The sequence below is a fragment of the Globicephala melas genome, chromosome 15 (assembly GCF_963455315.2).
Source record: "Globicephala melas chromosome 15, mGloMel1.2, whole genome shotgun sequence".
NCBI lineage: Eukaryota > Metazoa > Chordata > Mammalia > Artiodactyla > Delphinidae > Globicephala > Globicephala melas.
This window is the reverse complement of record NC_083328.1, coordinates 68,401,893-68,414,985: the sequence shown is the minus strand read 5'-3', so window position 1 is coordinate 68,414,985 and position 13,093 is coordinate 68,401,893. Positions and strand designations below refer to the sequence as shown.

Here is a 13,093-nt window from a genome sequence, read left to right as displayed (position 1 = left end):
TGTAGAAAAAGAAATCACATAGATATCAATTTTCCTTAAGGTAGAGCGATTCATCTCAGATTGTTCAGGACCAGTTTGGTTGGTTGTTTTCAATTCTTTGCACACCAATACTTTTGTAAGTAAGAGTTTATTTCTAGAAAAAATGAAATTATAATGAATTATAAAATACAAAATAGTGACCCCATTTTTTAATGATTAGAGTCAACATACATAAAATCACTCTAAAGTTGCTATAAGGGAATTCCCTGGCGGTCCAGTGGTTAGGACTCCACGCTGTCACGGCCAAGGGCCTGGGTTCAATCCCTGGTCGGGGATCTAAGATTCCACATCCCACAAGCCATGTGGTGCAGCAAAAAAAAAAAAAAAGAGAAAGAAAAAAATTGCTATAAAAGTTTTGAAACAGTCTCAATTCTATATTTAATTCATGGAAGACCAGATAATCAACCCCCCTTGTCCAAGGACTATATTTCATATAGCACTAAGATAAAGCATCTAAAAATGGAGATCTTTCAAAAGCATATCATTCTTTGGCTCAAACTTCCATTATTTTTATAAGACTGACTTTTATTGTCAGTATATTAATATACCACAATTTATTTACCCATTGTCCTGTTGACAGACATTTGAATTGTTTCCCATTTTTTATTATTACAAACAATGTTGGAATGAACATTTTTGTAAATGCCTCCTCATGCACAAGTGCAAGAACCTAGGGTATAAACTCACGTTATCCTATGTGATTCATATACCCATGAGTGAAATTGCTGGGTTGAACGATGTATGCATTTTCACTTTCAGATATTGCCTACTTGGTCTCCAAAGTGCTTGTACCAATTTACGTTTACTTCAGCAGTGTGGAAGAGTTCCCAAGTCTTCGTTTGATCACAAACATTTAAAATTCTCAGACTTTTTAATTATCCCAACCTGCTGGATATGAAATAGTACTTCATATGGTTTAGTTTGCATTTCCATAGTTAATAATGAGGTTGAGCATCTTTTCATACATTTATTAAACATTCTGGCTTCTTTTTCTATGATTTACCTCTTTATCTTTTATTCTTTTCTTTTTTTTTTTTTTTTTTTTGCGGTAGGCGGGCCTCTCATTGTTGTGGCCTCGCCCGTTGCGGAGCACAGGCTCCGGACGCGCAGGCTCAGCGGCCAGCGGCCATGGCTCACGTGCCCAGCTGCTCCACGGCATGTGGGATTCTCCCCGACCGGGGCACGAACCCATGTCCCCTGCATCGGCAGGCGGACTCTCAACCACTGCGCCACCAGGGATGCCCTTTTATTCATTTTTTTATTGAGTGTTCTTAATTTTTGATTTATAAGTTATTTATATATTCTGGATTTGAATCTTTGGTCAGTGATGTATGTTGCAAATATTTTTTCACAGTCTGCAGTTTGTCCTTTCGTATTTTTAGTGATGTTGTTTGATACTCAGGCATTTTTTTATTTTAATGATGTTGACTATCAGCTTTTTTCTTTATGGGTTGTGCTTTTTGTAATTTATTAAATCTTTGCTCTAAACAAAGATCATAATACATGCTCTCCTATTTTCTTCTAAAAGTTTTCTCTTCTTCCTGGGTTCTTAAATTCCACTTGGATTTTTGTATTTGGTCCAAGAAAGTGTTTCAGTTTTATTCTTTCCTATATGAATAACCAATTACTCATCTTCATTTTTGGAAAAATCTGTCCCTTCTCCACTGATCTGCAAAGCCATTTTGTTAAAGATGTCAGATGTCCCTCTATGGCTGTGTTTCTGGGCTCTGTATTCTGTTCCAGTGCTGTAGATATCTACCCCTGATCCATTGTCACAATGTCTTAATTACCATACTTTATGGTAATTACTTATTTATTATAAAATATTTATTATAAAATATTTATTATAAAATAAGTCTTGTTGTGTGCTAGAGTGAGTCCATCATCCTCTGCTTCTTTCTCATGTGTGTCTTACCTGTTTTTGTATATTGCCATTTACATTTTAGAATTGGCTTGTTGAGTTGCCAAAGAAACATGTCAGGATTTTTATTGTAATTGCAATAAAAATCTATATATTCCCTTGGGGAATCTTTATGATACTGTTTCTGTCCAGGTTCACAATATGTTTTTCTCTTTATTTAGGTCATCTTTAAGATTTTTCTGTCTTTTTAAAAATAATTCTTAATAAAGGTTTTAAACATCTTTTGTTAGATTTATCAAAAAGTCCTTTACAATTTTTTAATGCTGTAAATAACATCTTTTTAAAATTATATTTTCCACATCTTTGTGTCTGAATTATAGGAAAACAATTGAATCACCTTGCTAAACTCTCATAGTTTTTCTAATAATCTGTTTGTAAATTATCTTGGCCTTTTCTATGTAGACAATCATGTAACCTGTGAATGATTGCATGAGAATGATGTGCAGTAGGCTGAGTACCCACATCCTAGATGCCTGCATCACAGTCTCCTAAACCTGTGACTATGTTATCTTACGTGACAAAATGGACTTTGTAGATGTGACGAAATTAAGGGTCTTGAGATGGGGAGATTTTTCTGGATTATCACAAAGTTCCTTTTAAGAGGCAGACAGAATTTGTCATAGACAGTGAAGGCTATGTGATGACAGAGGCAGAGAGAGGTGATGTGATGATGGAAGCAAGGGTTGGAGTGATGTGCTTTGGTGATGGCAGAAGAGGCCACAAGCCAAGGAACACAAGCCGTCTTTAGAAGCCAGAAAATACAAAACAGATCCTTCCCAAGGGCCTCTAGAAGGAACAAGCCCTGCTGACACCTCAGTCCCATAAGACTAATTTCAGACCTCCAGAAGTGTAAGAGAATAAATTTGTGTTGTTTTAAACCACTAAATTTGTGATAATTTGTTATAGCAGCAATAAGAAACTAACACAGGATGCGTGGAAGATACACTTTTTGATACTTGTCTGAACTTGTCTTAATTCTTCTAATTTTTGAGTTTGGCTCTAGAATTCCAGGCTGGAATCTTGTTGCCTCAGAACAAGATACGGTTTTTTTCTCCCTTTATGATCTTTATATCATTTCTTTTTCTTGTCTTACTGTACTGGCCAGACTGTCCAAATGCAATGTTGAATAGAAAGATTTTATAGGACACCCTTGTTATCTTCCTGATTTTTTTTAAGATTATATCCTGATTTTTTAATTCAAATGTATTTGACATATAATATTGTATAAGTTTAAGATGTACAATATGTTGATTTGATAAGTCACCTTCCTGATTTTAAAGGGAATGTGTCTAATACTTCACCATTTAAGTATTTTATATGTATAAATTATAGGTAGAAAATTTTCATCTAGTTAAAGAAATTTCTTTCTTCTCCTAGTTCGCTAAGATTGTTTTTAGCATAAATGAGTGCTGAATTTAATCAGATGCCTTTTCTGTGCCTATCAAGATAATCATGTAGATCTTCTCCTTTAAGCTATTGTTGTGATGATTTATAGTAATACTTTTTTTTAAGTTGGACAAACTTTGCATTAATGAGGTAAGAACAGCTTACTTCTGCTGTATTCACCTTGCTAAATATGAATTCAAAATTTCACATCTACGTTTATGAGTCAACCGGGCTATAAATTCCTATCTTCGGCTGTCCTACTTGTGTTTTGGTCCAGGGTTTGATAGCCTCACAAACTGAGTTGGGGAGTGTTCCCTATCCTACTATTTTGGTCGATTCTTTTCATTTTAGAACTTAAGCATTTACTTACAACTACAGAAGATACAGATTTGATTCTCTTAAATTCCACGCACTCTTACCCACAAACATACTTTCAATGCCTTCATTCTTCCTATGTAGTTGTTTTGTAATTTTGGGTGCCATCAATATTCAGGATTATGTAAATATTATATACTCATGAGCCACATTGTATATTACATTTACATACCCTTTCCTATACAACTTTTGGTTTTCCTTGGAGTATATAAGTGGAATCTTGGTTGGTTGGTTTTGGCTTAGTTTTCTATGTGCCGATCAGTCATTCTTCCTGAAGCTGTTGCACAAAACTGTAAATCTCCTCTCCATTCATTTAAATATTAGGCAACGGTCATTTGTATGTTTTTCATGGAGAAATCTCTCCTGGAGTTTTCTTGTTCCCTTGCTCCAAACTGGATTGTGCTGTGCCTGCTTCCTGCTGCTTTGGGGAAATTTCCCTCAACTAGCATCCTTTTTATTCCTTTTGCCTCTTTTCTGTCTTGGAATCCCCATGTCCTGGTTCCTATGATTTCCTCTTTCTTGATTTCCGGGCTCATTTTTGGTGGAGCACAATTCTCTCCTTTTGAGAAGGGATACACAGAAAATAAAATTTTTAAGGCCTTACTTGTTTGAGTTTATCTTAATTCTGTTCTCTCATTTGCTGCTTTCATGGGCCTAGAATTCTAGATAGGAATCTTGTTCCTTCAGAATCTAGGTTTGTTGTCTTCTAATTTCAGTCTTACTGATGAGAGGACCAACTGTTTTGATTCTCAGTTTTTTAATATGAGTTGTCTTTCCTCTCTTATTGCTTGTATGATATCTCTGATGTTCTGAAATTTCGTAAAGATGTACTTTGGTGTAGGGTTTTTTCCCCTTCATTGCATTGGACTCTAAGGCTCTATTAATCTAGAAACTCATATCCCCAATTCAGAGAAATTTTCTTATAGTGTTTGTGTGAGAGAGAGAGAGACAGTCAGAGAAAGAGAGAGAAAGGGAAACATTTGACATATACTGGGTTGACCAAAAGTTCGTTCAGGGGCTTCCCTGGTGGCGCAGTGGTTGAGAGTCCGCCTGCCGGTGCAGGGGACATGGGTTCGTGCCCCAGTCTGGGAAGATCCCACAGGCTGCAGAGCAGCTGGGCCCGTGAACCATGGCCGCTGAGCCTGCGCGTCCAGAGCCTGTGCTCTGCAATGGGAGAGACCAAAACAGTGAGAGGCCCGCGTACCGCAAAAAAAAAAAAAAAAAAGTTCGTTCAGGTTTTCTGTTAACATCTTACAGAAAACCCGAATGAACTTTTTAGCCAACCCAATATATAAGAATATGAATAATATTAGTTATGAAGCATCATAGTAAAATAAACACCCATGAACCCACCACCCAACTTAGGAAGTAGGATATTATCAATACCTGGAACTTCTCTATGTGCTCTTTTTTTTTTTTAAATATTTATGGCTGCGTTGGGTCTTAGTTGTGGCATGCAGGATCTTCGTTGCGGCACGTGGGATCTTCTGCTGTGGCACGCGGGCTCCTCGTTGTGGTGCACAGACTTCTCTCTAGTTGTGGCGAGTGGGCTCCAGAGCGTGTGGGCTCTGTAGTTGTGGCGTGTGGGCCCTCTGGTTGTGGCCCACGTGCTCAGGAGTTGTGGTGCACGGGCTTAGTTGACCTGCATCATGTGGGATCTTAGTTCCCTAACCAGGGCTCGAACCCGCATCCCCTGCATTGGAAGGCAATTCTTAACCACTGGATCACCAGGGAAGTCCCCTATGTGCTCTTTTCTGATCCCATGCCCTGCCTTCCAGGGCCACCCCTCATGCCCTAACACTCCACCAGCCACATAACCACTCTCATGACTTTTCTCCTAATTCACTTGCTTTTCTTTATTGTTTTACTATTCACGTATGTGTCGCTAAACTGTACCTTGCTGACTGTTGCTTGCTTCTGAACATCATAGAAATGGCATCACACACAGAAACAGCACTCTTCTGTGGCTTGCATCTCCTTCCACATTGTTCCTAAGAGTCATCTATGCACATACCTATAGTTTAGTATCGTTTCATTGCAGTGTAGCATTCCATTGTATGGAGATAGTACAATTTATTTAACTATTCTCCAAAGGAGAATTAAGTTTTTTCCTTTTTTTTTTCCCTATCATGTCTACTAGTCCGGTCATTTCCTTCCCTCATTTTCTCTCTTCTCTGAAACTTACATCAGTCAATTGTTGAATCTTCTGGGCTAAGCCTTGAATTCTATTAGCTCTTCTGTCCTGTTTGCTCTTTCTTTGTACTTTTTTTCTACTCTCAGAATTTCTCAAATTATGCTCTAAATCATCTATTGGCTTTTTTTAATTTCTGCTAAGATGTTTTGAATTTTTTAAAGCTCTTATTCTCTCTAAGTTCCTTTTCTTCTGTTACTCCTGTTTGTAGTTTTCGTAGATACAAATATCATGGAAGGGGAAATTTCCCCCTTTCCCCTCTTGAGTTCTTTTGGCTGCTCTAATAGTTAAATTGACACAAGACAGATTAACAGGAGAAAAAAAATTAATTTGTGATCACAGAGGTCTCATAGAAATAGGACCCTCTAAGTGGCCAAAGCAGACTGTTTATATATCATTTTTAGACAAAGAAATACATAATTATTTGTGAGGATTTCATAAATCAGCGGGGCTTGTGCTTAAGGTAACAGACTAAAGAATAAGTAATGAAGTTTGTTTATAGCTTTCTTAGCCTTGAGTTCCCTAATTCTGGTGATAAGGTTGCTTTCCTCCTGGTTTGGAAGGGTACTTTCATATGGGAGAATTATTTCCCACTTTTCAGGGAGTTAGAGTGGGGTTTTCTATGTAAATCATTTTTTAACCAGCTGTTTCTCAAGTAACCTTAATTGAAAATAATCAATATGCCATGAAGACATACTTTGAGGCAGCCTCCCCTGGGTCCCAAAACAAACAAGGTTTAGAATTTTCTTGCAATTTTCTTTTGCTTTCTGCACTCCCTGTTTCCTCCTAGGGTGGTTGGTTGGGTGATTAATGTATTTAGGTCTCTATCTTTCATGTTAGAAACTCCCCTCTCGTGTCAAGGGATGCTTAGCTGTTGTCTGTGACATGAGTAAAGGCACCACGATTCTGAGTCCTGGGTGCATGGGTGGGGCTTGTCTGCACGTGGGCTTTACAGTAGGCTGATCAGTTGGGCACTCGGCTGTATCACCAGGGAAACACCAGGTGCTAATAGGTCTTTTCTCTTGGCCTAGTCGATTTCCAAGAGAGGAATCTTCCATTCTTCCTCCCAGAGGATGTAAGCTGATCTACCATCATTCTGGCTGCTGGGCAGGGAAAGTGAGTGAGGCGTTCGCCACCCACCTCCAGGTAGGCTTTCACTGAATGCCCATTTTTAGCCCTGTTCTCAACTGTGCCTCGTGTCTCCGAGTCCAGAACCTCTTAGTTTGACTTGCCCATCGTCTTCCACTGCAGGGGAGGGCAGTCGTCTGGTTGTGTGGGGCGGGAGTGGAGGTCTGGGGGTCTCCCTGTGCCTCAAACAGATGCACAGCCAGGACTCCCTTCCTATTTTCAGTCCTACCCCTCATCCCCATCTTCAGGGCTGTTCCAGTTGGAGTCCTGTGGCAAGGAGTCCACCTGCTGCCTCTTACTGTGCACGACCTCCCTTCTCAGGGTTAGATTTCAGCCTTCTCTGCTCTCCTAAATCAGTTACCACTGACTTTTCAGCTTTTCTTGTCATCTGTCTTCTGTTCCTGCATCCTCTCCAGCCCTCTTGGTCCTTGTGGATACATGCTTTTTCCCTGTTAATTTCTCTACTCTCATTCTGAGGCTTTGGGGACAAGGTGGAAAGAAATGCACGTGTTTTCAGTGTCACTGCCTCCACAATGCACAGGCGTTGGAATGTGGAAAATACCCGAGAGGAGGAGCAGAGGAAACTGCAGGAAGTCTGCAGCAGCCTCCGGTTCTCAGAGCCTTGCCATGGCTGGCCAGATGCCTGACATGGTATCCAGTTCTGTGGTGAGCAGAGAGGAGTTCTCTGCGCGTGTGTTCAGAACAGTGACACTTGTGCAGAGAACAGCAGAGGAGGGTGCTGTTGAAATGAGGAAAGAGAGTCAGGCTTGGCTGGAGCAAGCGCAAGTCTACTGGAAAAGCATTGATGGCCAAGATCCAGCTGTATCTCACCCATCCCATTCCCCCCGTTAGGAGAGTTAATCCCAGGGGAGGCACCGTTGCACACTCTTGACAGCCCAGGTTCGCAGAGGTCACCAGCAGCCCCTCAGACTCAAGGGGTCCATGTGGCTATGACTCCAGTCCCTGAGGGTAACTTCATGAAGTGGGGAAAACAGCAGATTTCTCATCCTCTGTCTGAGGGCCATCCCCAAAAGCCAGGACTTGGGCAACAACAACACCGGCTACCTTGCTTCCAGCATGGGGTAGATAGCCACAGACAGGAGAGCTGTGTCTCAAACATGATGCTAACTTGCCCTTGGCATCTAGCAAACCAAAGTCAGGTGGGGCAGGTTCTGAAAGGGAACAGAGCAGTAGTCGCCTGTGCAGCCAGGGCTCCATGACCTGGGGTGGGGACTTTATTTCCCCCTCTAGGAGGGGAGCTGAGTAGTTCCACGTGCAGGTTCTGAAGGGCTGATCCCAGGACTTGGTGTGAGTGCTCACCCTTCCTTTCCGACCGTGAGCACCCTGCAGCCCTCCTGAGATGCTAACCCATGCCTGAGAGAGGCTGGAAAATGGGAGAAGGAAGAAGTATGCTCTGGGGTATTTTCAATACCACCAAGCAAGTCTTCCAGCTCTTAGCAGATACCGACTGGATGTCCGACAGTTGAACTCAATTCTGACTGTCTACCTAGAGTTAGCACCAGAGGCCACAGTTTAAGGGCTCAGTCCTGCAAGACTGCCCCAAATTCAGATGTGATGCCAAAATTCGGCCTCTGTACACCAGTACTGAGTTCAATCTCGGAGACAGTTTTGAGTGAAGTAGAAAAGAATAGCTGTATTGCTTTGTCAGGCAAAGGGGGCCACAGTGGGCTAATATCCTCAAAACTGTGTGCTCTGACCTGGAGAGGGTAGTGAGGAGTTTTATCATAATGGTTCAAAGAGGAGGGCGTGATCAGCTCACGGACATTCTTCTAATTGGTTGGTGGTGAGGTAATTGGGAGCCATCATCATCATCAACCTGGTTCCAGCTAGTCTGGAGTCTACATGCTTGTGGGTAGCATACTGTTAACTTCTTTCACCTGGTGGGGCTTTTAGTCTCTGCAAAACAGCTCAAAAATATTGTTATGTGTATCCCTTGAGGGAGAACCAGGACCCTGCCCCAGGGCTGCACTATGTTTTTTGACTGCTCCTCCCTTGTCTCCACATCCCTTCCCTTCCCTGATTAGGGACTGTTTGAACCTGTCCTTTAGAGCTCAGGGAAGGGAATGGAGGCTGAATGAAGCCTATTTCATACAAACAAAACTCGAGGGACACAGAAAGGCTTTTTTTTTTTCTTCTTCAATCTTTATTTTATTTTATTTTTACTGGCAAGCCTCCAATGCAATGATAAATTGGAAGTGTTGATACAGCGTATCCTTGTCCCTTTCCTGATTCCACAGAGAATGTGTTCAATAACTTACCAGTAAGCATAATGTATGCTGCAGTGTTTTTCACTTGTAGATATTCTTTATCAGGAAAAGGAAGGTCCCTTTTATTCTTAGTTGGCTATGAGATTTTATCATGAATGGGTATTGTCTTTTGTCAAATTCTGCTTTTGTGCCCAGGAGCCCCACAGGGTCCTTTTCGGTTTCAGGTGTAAGTCCAGGTTGTCACCTCTGCTTCTGACCGACCGGCTATAGATTGGTTAGAACAGCTCACAAAGCTCAGGGAAACATTTACTTACATTTACCAGTTTATTAAAAAGGATATCACAAAGGATACAGATGAGCAGCCCACGGAAGAGGTCCACGGAGGTGAAGTCAGGAAGCGTCCTGAGCTCAGGAGCTTCTTCTGTCTGTGGGTCTGGGGTGCTCTGCCCCCCCAGCAAGTGGGTGTGTTCACCAACCCAGAAGCTCATCAAATCTCCTTGCGCAAGAGTTTTTATGGAACTTGATCTGCAGCCCCCAACCCCTTCCCTTAGATCAGGGGGTGGGACTGAAAGTTCCAGTCTTGTGAATCACTCAGTCTTTCTAGTGACCAGGCCCTTCCTGAGGCTATGCAGGGCCCCCTCCCCCAGGTCATCTCATTAGCATAAACTCAGATGTCGTAGAGAGGGCTTGTTGTGAATAACAAAAGATACTCCTATCCCTTAGAAAAGTACAGGGATTTTAGGAGCTCGGCTCCCGGGACCAGGGATGGAAACCAAGTATATTTCTCATTATACCACACGTGCCAACACCATATCCTCAGTGACAGCTGCTTCTGCTAAGGGGTGGCATGACTCCCATCAGTGAGGAAATCATCCTCTACACGGCAACCTTTCCCTCGCAGAGATGGGGAAGGGAGGGGAAGGGAAAGGCCCCGAAGCAGATACTATTGGTGCTGTGCCCAGAGCCCCCAGGACTCCTGGACTGTTTTTATGCACACTAGGTCTCCTTGTGATGTCGCTCCCAGAAGCCTGCACCTGATCTCTTGGTAGAGAACCTAGGAATGTGTGTCCCACCCACCCCCCGCCAGGACTGACGCCGAATCTGGCCTCTGTACCCCAACACCAAACTAAATCTCAGAGATAGAGATTTGGGTGAACTAGAAAAGAATAGCTTTATTGCTTTGCCAGGCAAAGGGGCTCACAGCGGGCTAATGCCCTCAAAACTGTGTGTCCCAACCCGGGGGTTGGGGTGGGGGGAGGGTTGTGAGGAGTTTTAGTCAAGGGGAGGGGTTGCTGATAAGGATCCAGGTGCAGGCAGGACCTGCATTCCTTCAGTCTAGAGATCTTCTGGCATCAGGTGGTCTCGTGATCTGTGGTTCTCGAGGTTATTGAACTGTGACCTTCTCTCTGGAACATCTTCTGTTTGGTGGGGGGTTTAGTTCTGCAGAAGAGCTCAAAGATATTATGTATATCCCTTGAGGAGGAAGCAGAACCCTACCCCAAGGCTGCAGTATTGTTTCTTGACTGCTCCTCCCTAATCTCCACATCCCCTCCTTTCCCTGATTAGCAACTGTTTGAACCTGCCCTTTGGAACTCAGAGAAGGGGACACAGAAAGGCTTTTGTGCCCAGAAGCCCCACAGGGTCTTGCCCGGTTTCAGGATTAGCCCTTAACAAATGACTGAAAACATGGGGGTATAGCCCTCCAGCTTTCTTGCTCCTTTGTTATTTACTTATTTATTTATTTGGCTGCACCGGGTCTTAGTTGTGGCACTCGGGGATCTTAGTTGCCACGTGCAGGATCTTTATTTGCGGCGTATATGCGGGATCTAGCTCCCTGACCTAGGGATTGAACCCGGGCCCCCTGCATTGGGAGCGCAGTCTTAACCACTGGACCACCAGGGAAGTCCCTGTGGGGTTAATTTTAAAATGTCTCCAGAGTTCCCATGAGAGATTGCTCCAGGCCTGCCCCGCCTTGGGACTCTGCTTGCTCTCTCTGTTTCCTTAGCCTCCTTTCTTCCCAGGTCTCACTTCCCCACTCACTGCCCAACCAGTTTTTTTTCTGGGAACACTTCTTTTTTTTAAATTTTATTTTATTTTATTTATATTTATTTTTGGCTGCATTGGGTCTTCGTTGCTGTGCGCAGGGGCTACTTTTCATTGCAGTGCGTAGGCTTCTCACTGCGGTGGCTTCTCATGTTGCGGAGCACAGGCTCTAGGCATGCAGACTTCAGTAGTTGTGGCGCACGGGCTTAATTGCTCCGCGACGTGTGGAATCTTCCTGGACCAGGGATTGAACCCGTGTCCCGTGCACTGGAAGGCAGATTTTTAACCACTGCACCACCAGGGAAGCCCTCTGGGAACACTTCTTAAACAAATAATTTTTACATGAATCCTCTTCTTCAAGTCTCTGCTTCTGGAAACTCAATCTAAGACAGCCTCATCTTTCAGAGTCCTTGCTGGTTCTTGGCTACTGCAAAGTGGGACAGAGTGGGCAGCCCTTTGTTTATAAAGCACTGTAAGCATGCTGCAGATGTGAAAGGTAGACCCTGAGATGAGGAAAGGGTGGAGACTTAAATTGTTGTTTCAAATCAAAGGGAGAGAATTGGGCTTCTGAAGGAAACCTGGAGGGGTAAGAAGAGGCAAAAGCTGGGAGTTTGAGGTGGAGAAGGGGATGAGCCACAGGGCAGTATAAAATGTCTCTGTTGCACCAGACCTTCAGTAAGGACTGCTACTCATACAGACACTGTGTGGGCGTGATGTTTGGGGTAAGGCTGCTTGGGATGCGATGCTGCAGTGCGCACCAGAAGGGCAGGATGAGAAGGCAAGACGGTCCTGAAACTGAGCTCATTCAGTGGAAGCAGGGATTCTGAGCCAGAGAAAATATAATCCACCACACGTGCACTGCACACACACACACACACACACACACACACACATATGCAACAGTCTACCAACAGGGGAAAGGGGTAAGATTCCTCCTCTGAGATCTGAGTTATGCATGAAAAGGACAAACTTGAAATAACTGAAGGATAAGTTCTAAAGTCATTGCAAGAATATCCAAAGGCAGCTACAGCATAGCAACAGCAGTTCCCAGTGAAAATCAATAAGGTGACTCCCACAGCAAACAGGAGTTCATGGAAGGTGGGGGAGGCAGCGTCATGCAAACCCACCACAAGGGTCTTACAACATGGCACCACCACCCCACGTGACCTGAGCTCTTTCCCTGCAAGCCCAGCCCATGACAGAGTCAGGCAGCCCTCCTCCCTCTGCCCTGCTCACCCAGGGTCTCAGCAGCAGTGCCAAGAGCCCTGCCCCTTCCCTGCCTCCCTCTTCTCCACCCTGCTGCCAGCTTCCTCTCCCTGTGTGCCAGGGTCTCAGCGGCGGGTGTTCCAGGGTGAATGAGGTCTAATGTGGTCGGGAGCTGGGAACCCGCCTCTCAGTCCACTCCCATCTCTGACTCTTTCCCCTTTTAAGTCTTTATTCCACAAACATTTATTCACCACATGCAACTCACCAGGAACTGCTGTCTTTGTTCTGTCTCCATCCCTGTTCCTGTTTCTTTTTTACTCTCTCCCTGACTCCATTCCTGACTCTTTTTTTCCTCCTTTCCTCTCTTTCTCTCTCTACCTTTCTCCCCTTCCCTCTCTCTATCCCTTCTCCCAGTCCTGGCCCCTTTGAATTAAATTGTCCTGAATCTCTGAAGACAGATGACACAGCAAATTTGACAGTGCCCACAGTAACTGACAAGTCACAAAGCAGTTTGTGGTAACAAGTCCTATTTTTGTTGTTGTTGTTATTAGGAATAACCGTGTAACAAATGTGATT

At 43.5% G+C, this 13,093-nt stretch overlaps 1 long non-coding RNA gene across 1 annotated transcript in view; it reads left to right on the top strand.

Moving 5' to 3' along the window:
- Positions 1-13,093, top strand: part of LOC115845500 (uncharacterized) — a 56,984-nt gene that overhangs the window by 2,251 nt on the left and 41,640 nt on the right. Inside the window, exon 2 of the long non-coding RNA XR_011376738.1 lies at positions 6,944-7,058. This is a non-coding gene — a long non-coding RNA (uncharacterized lncRNA). The remainder of the gene's footprint in view (positions 1-6,943; positions 7,059-13,093) is intronic.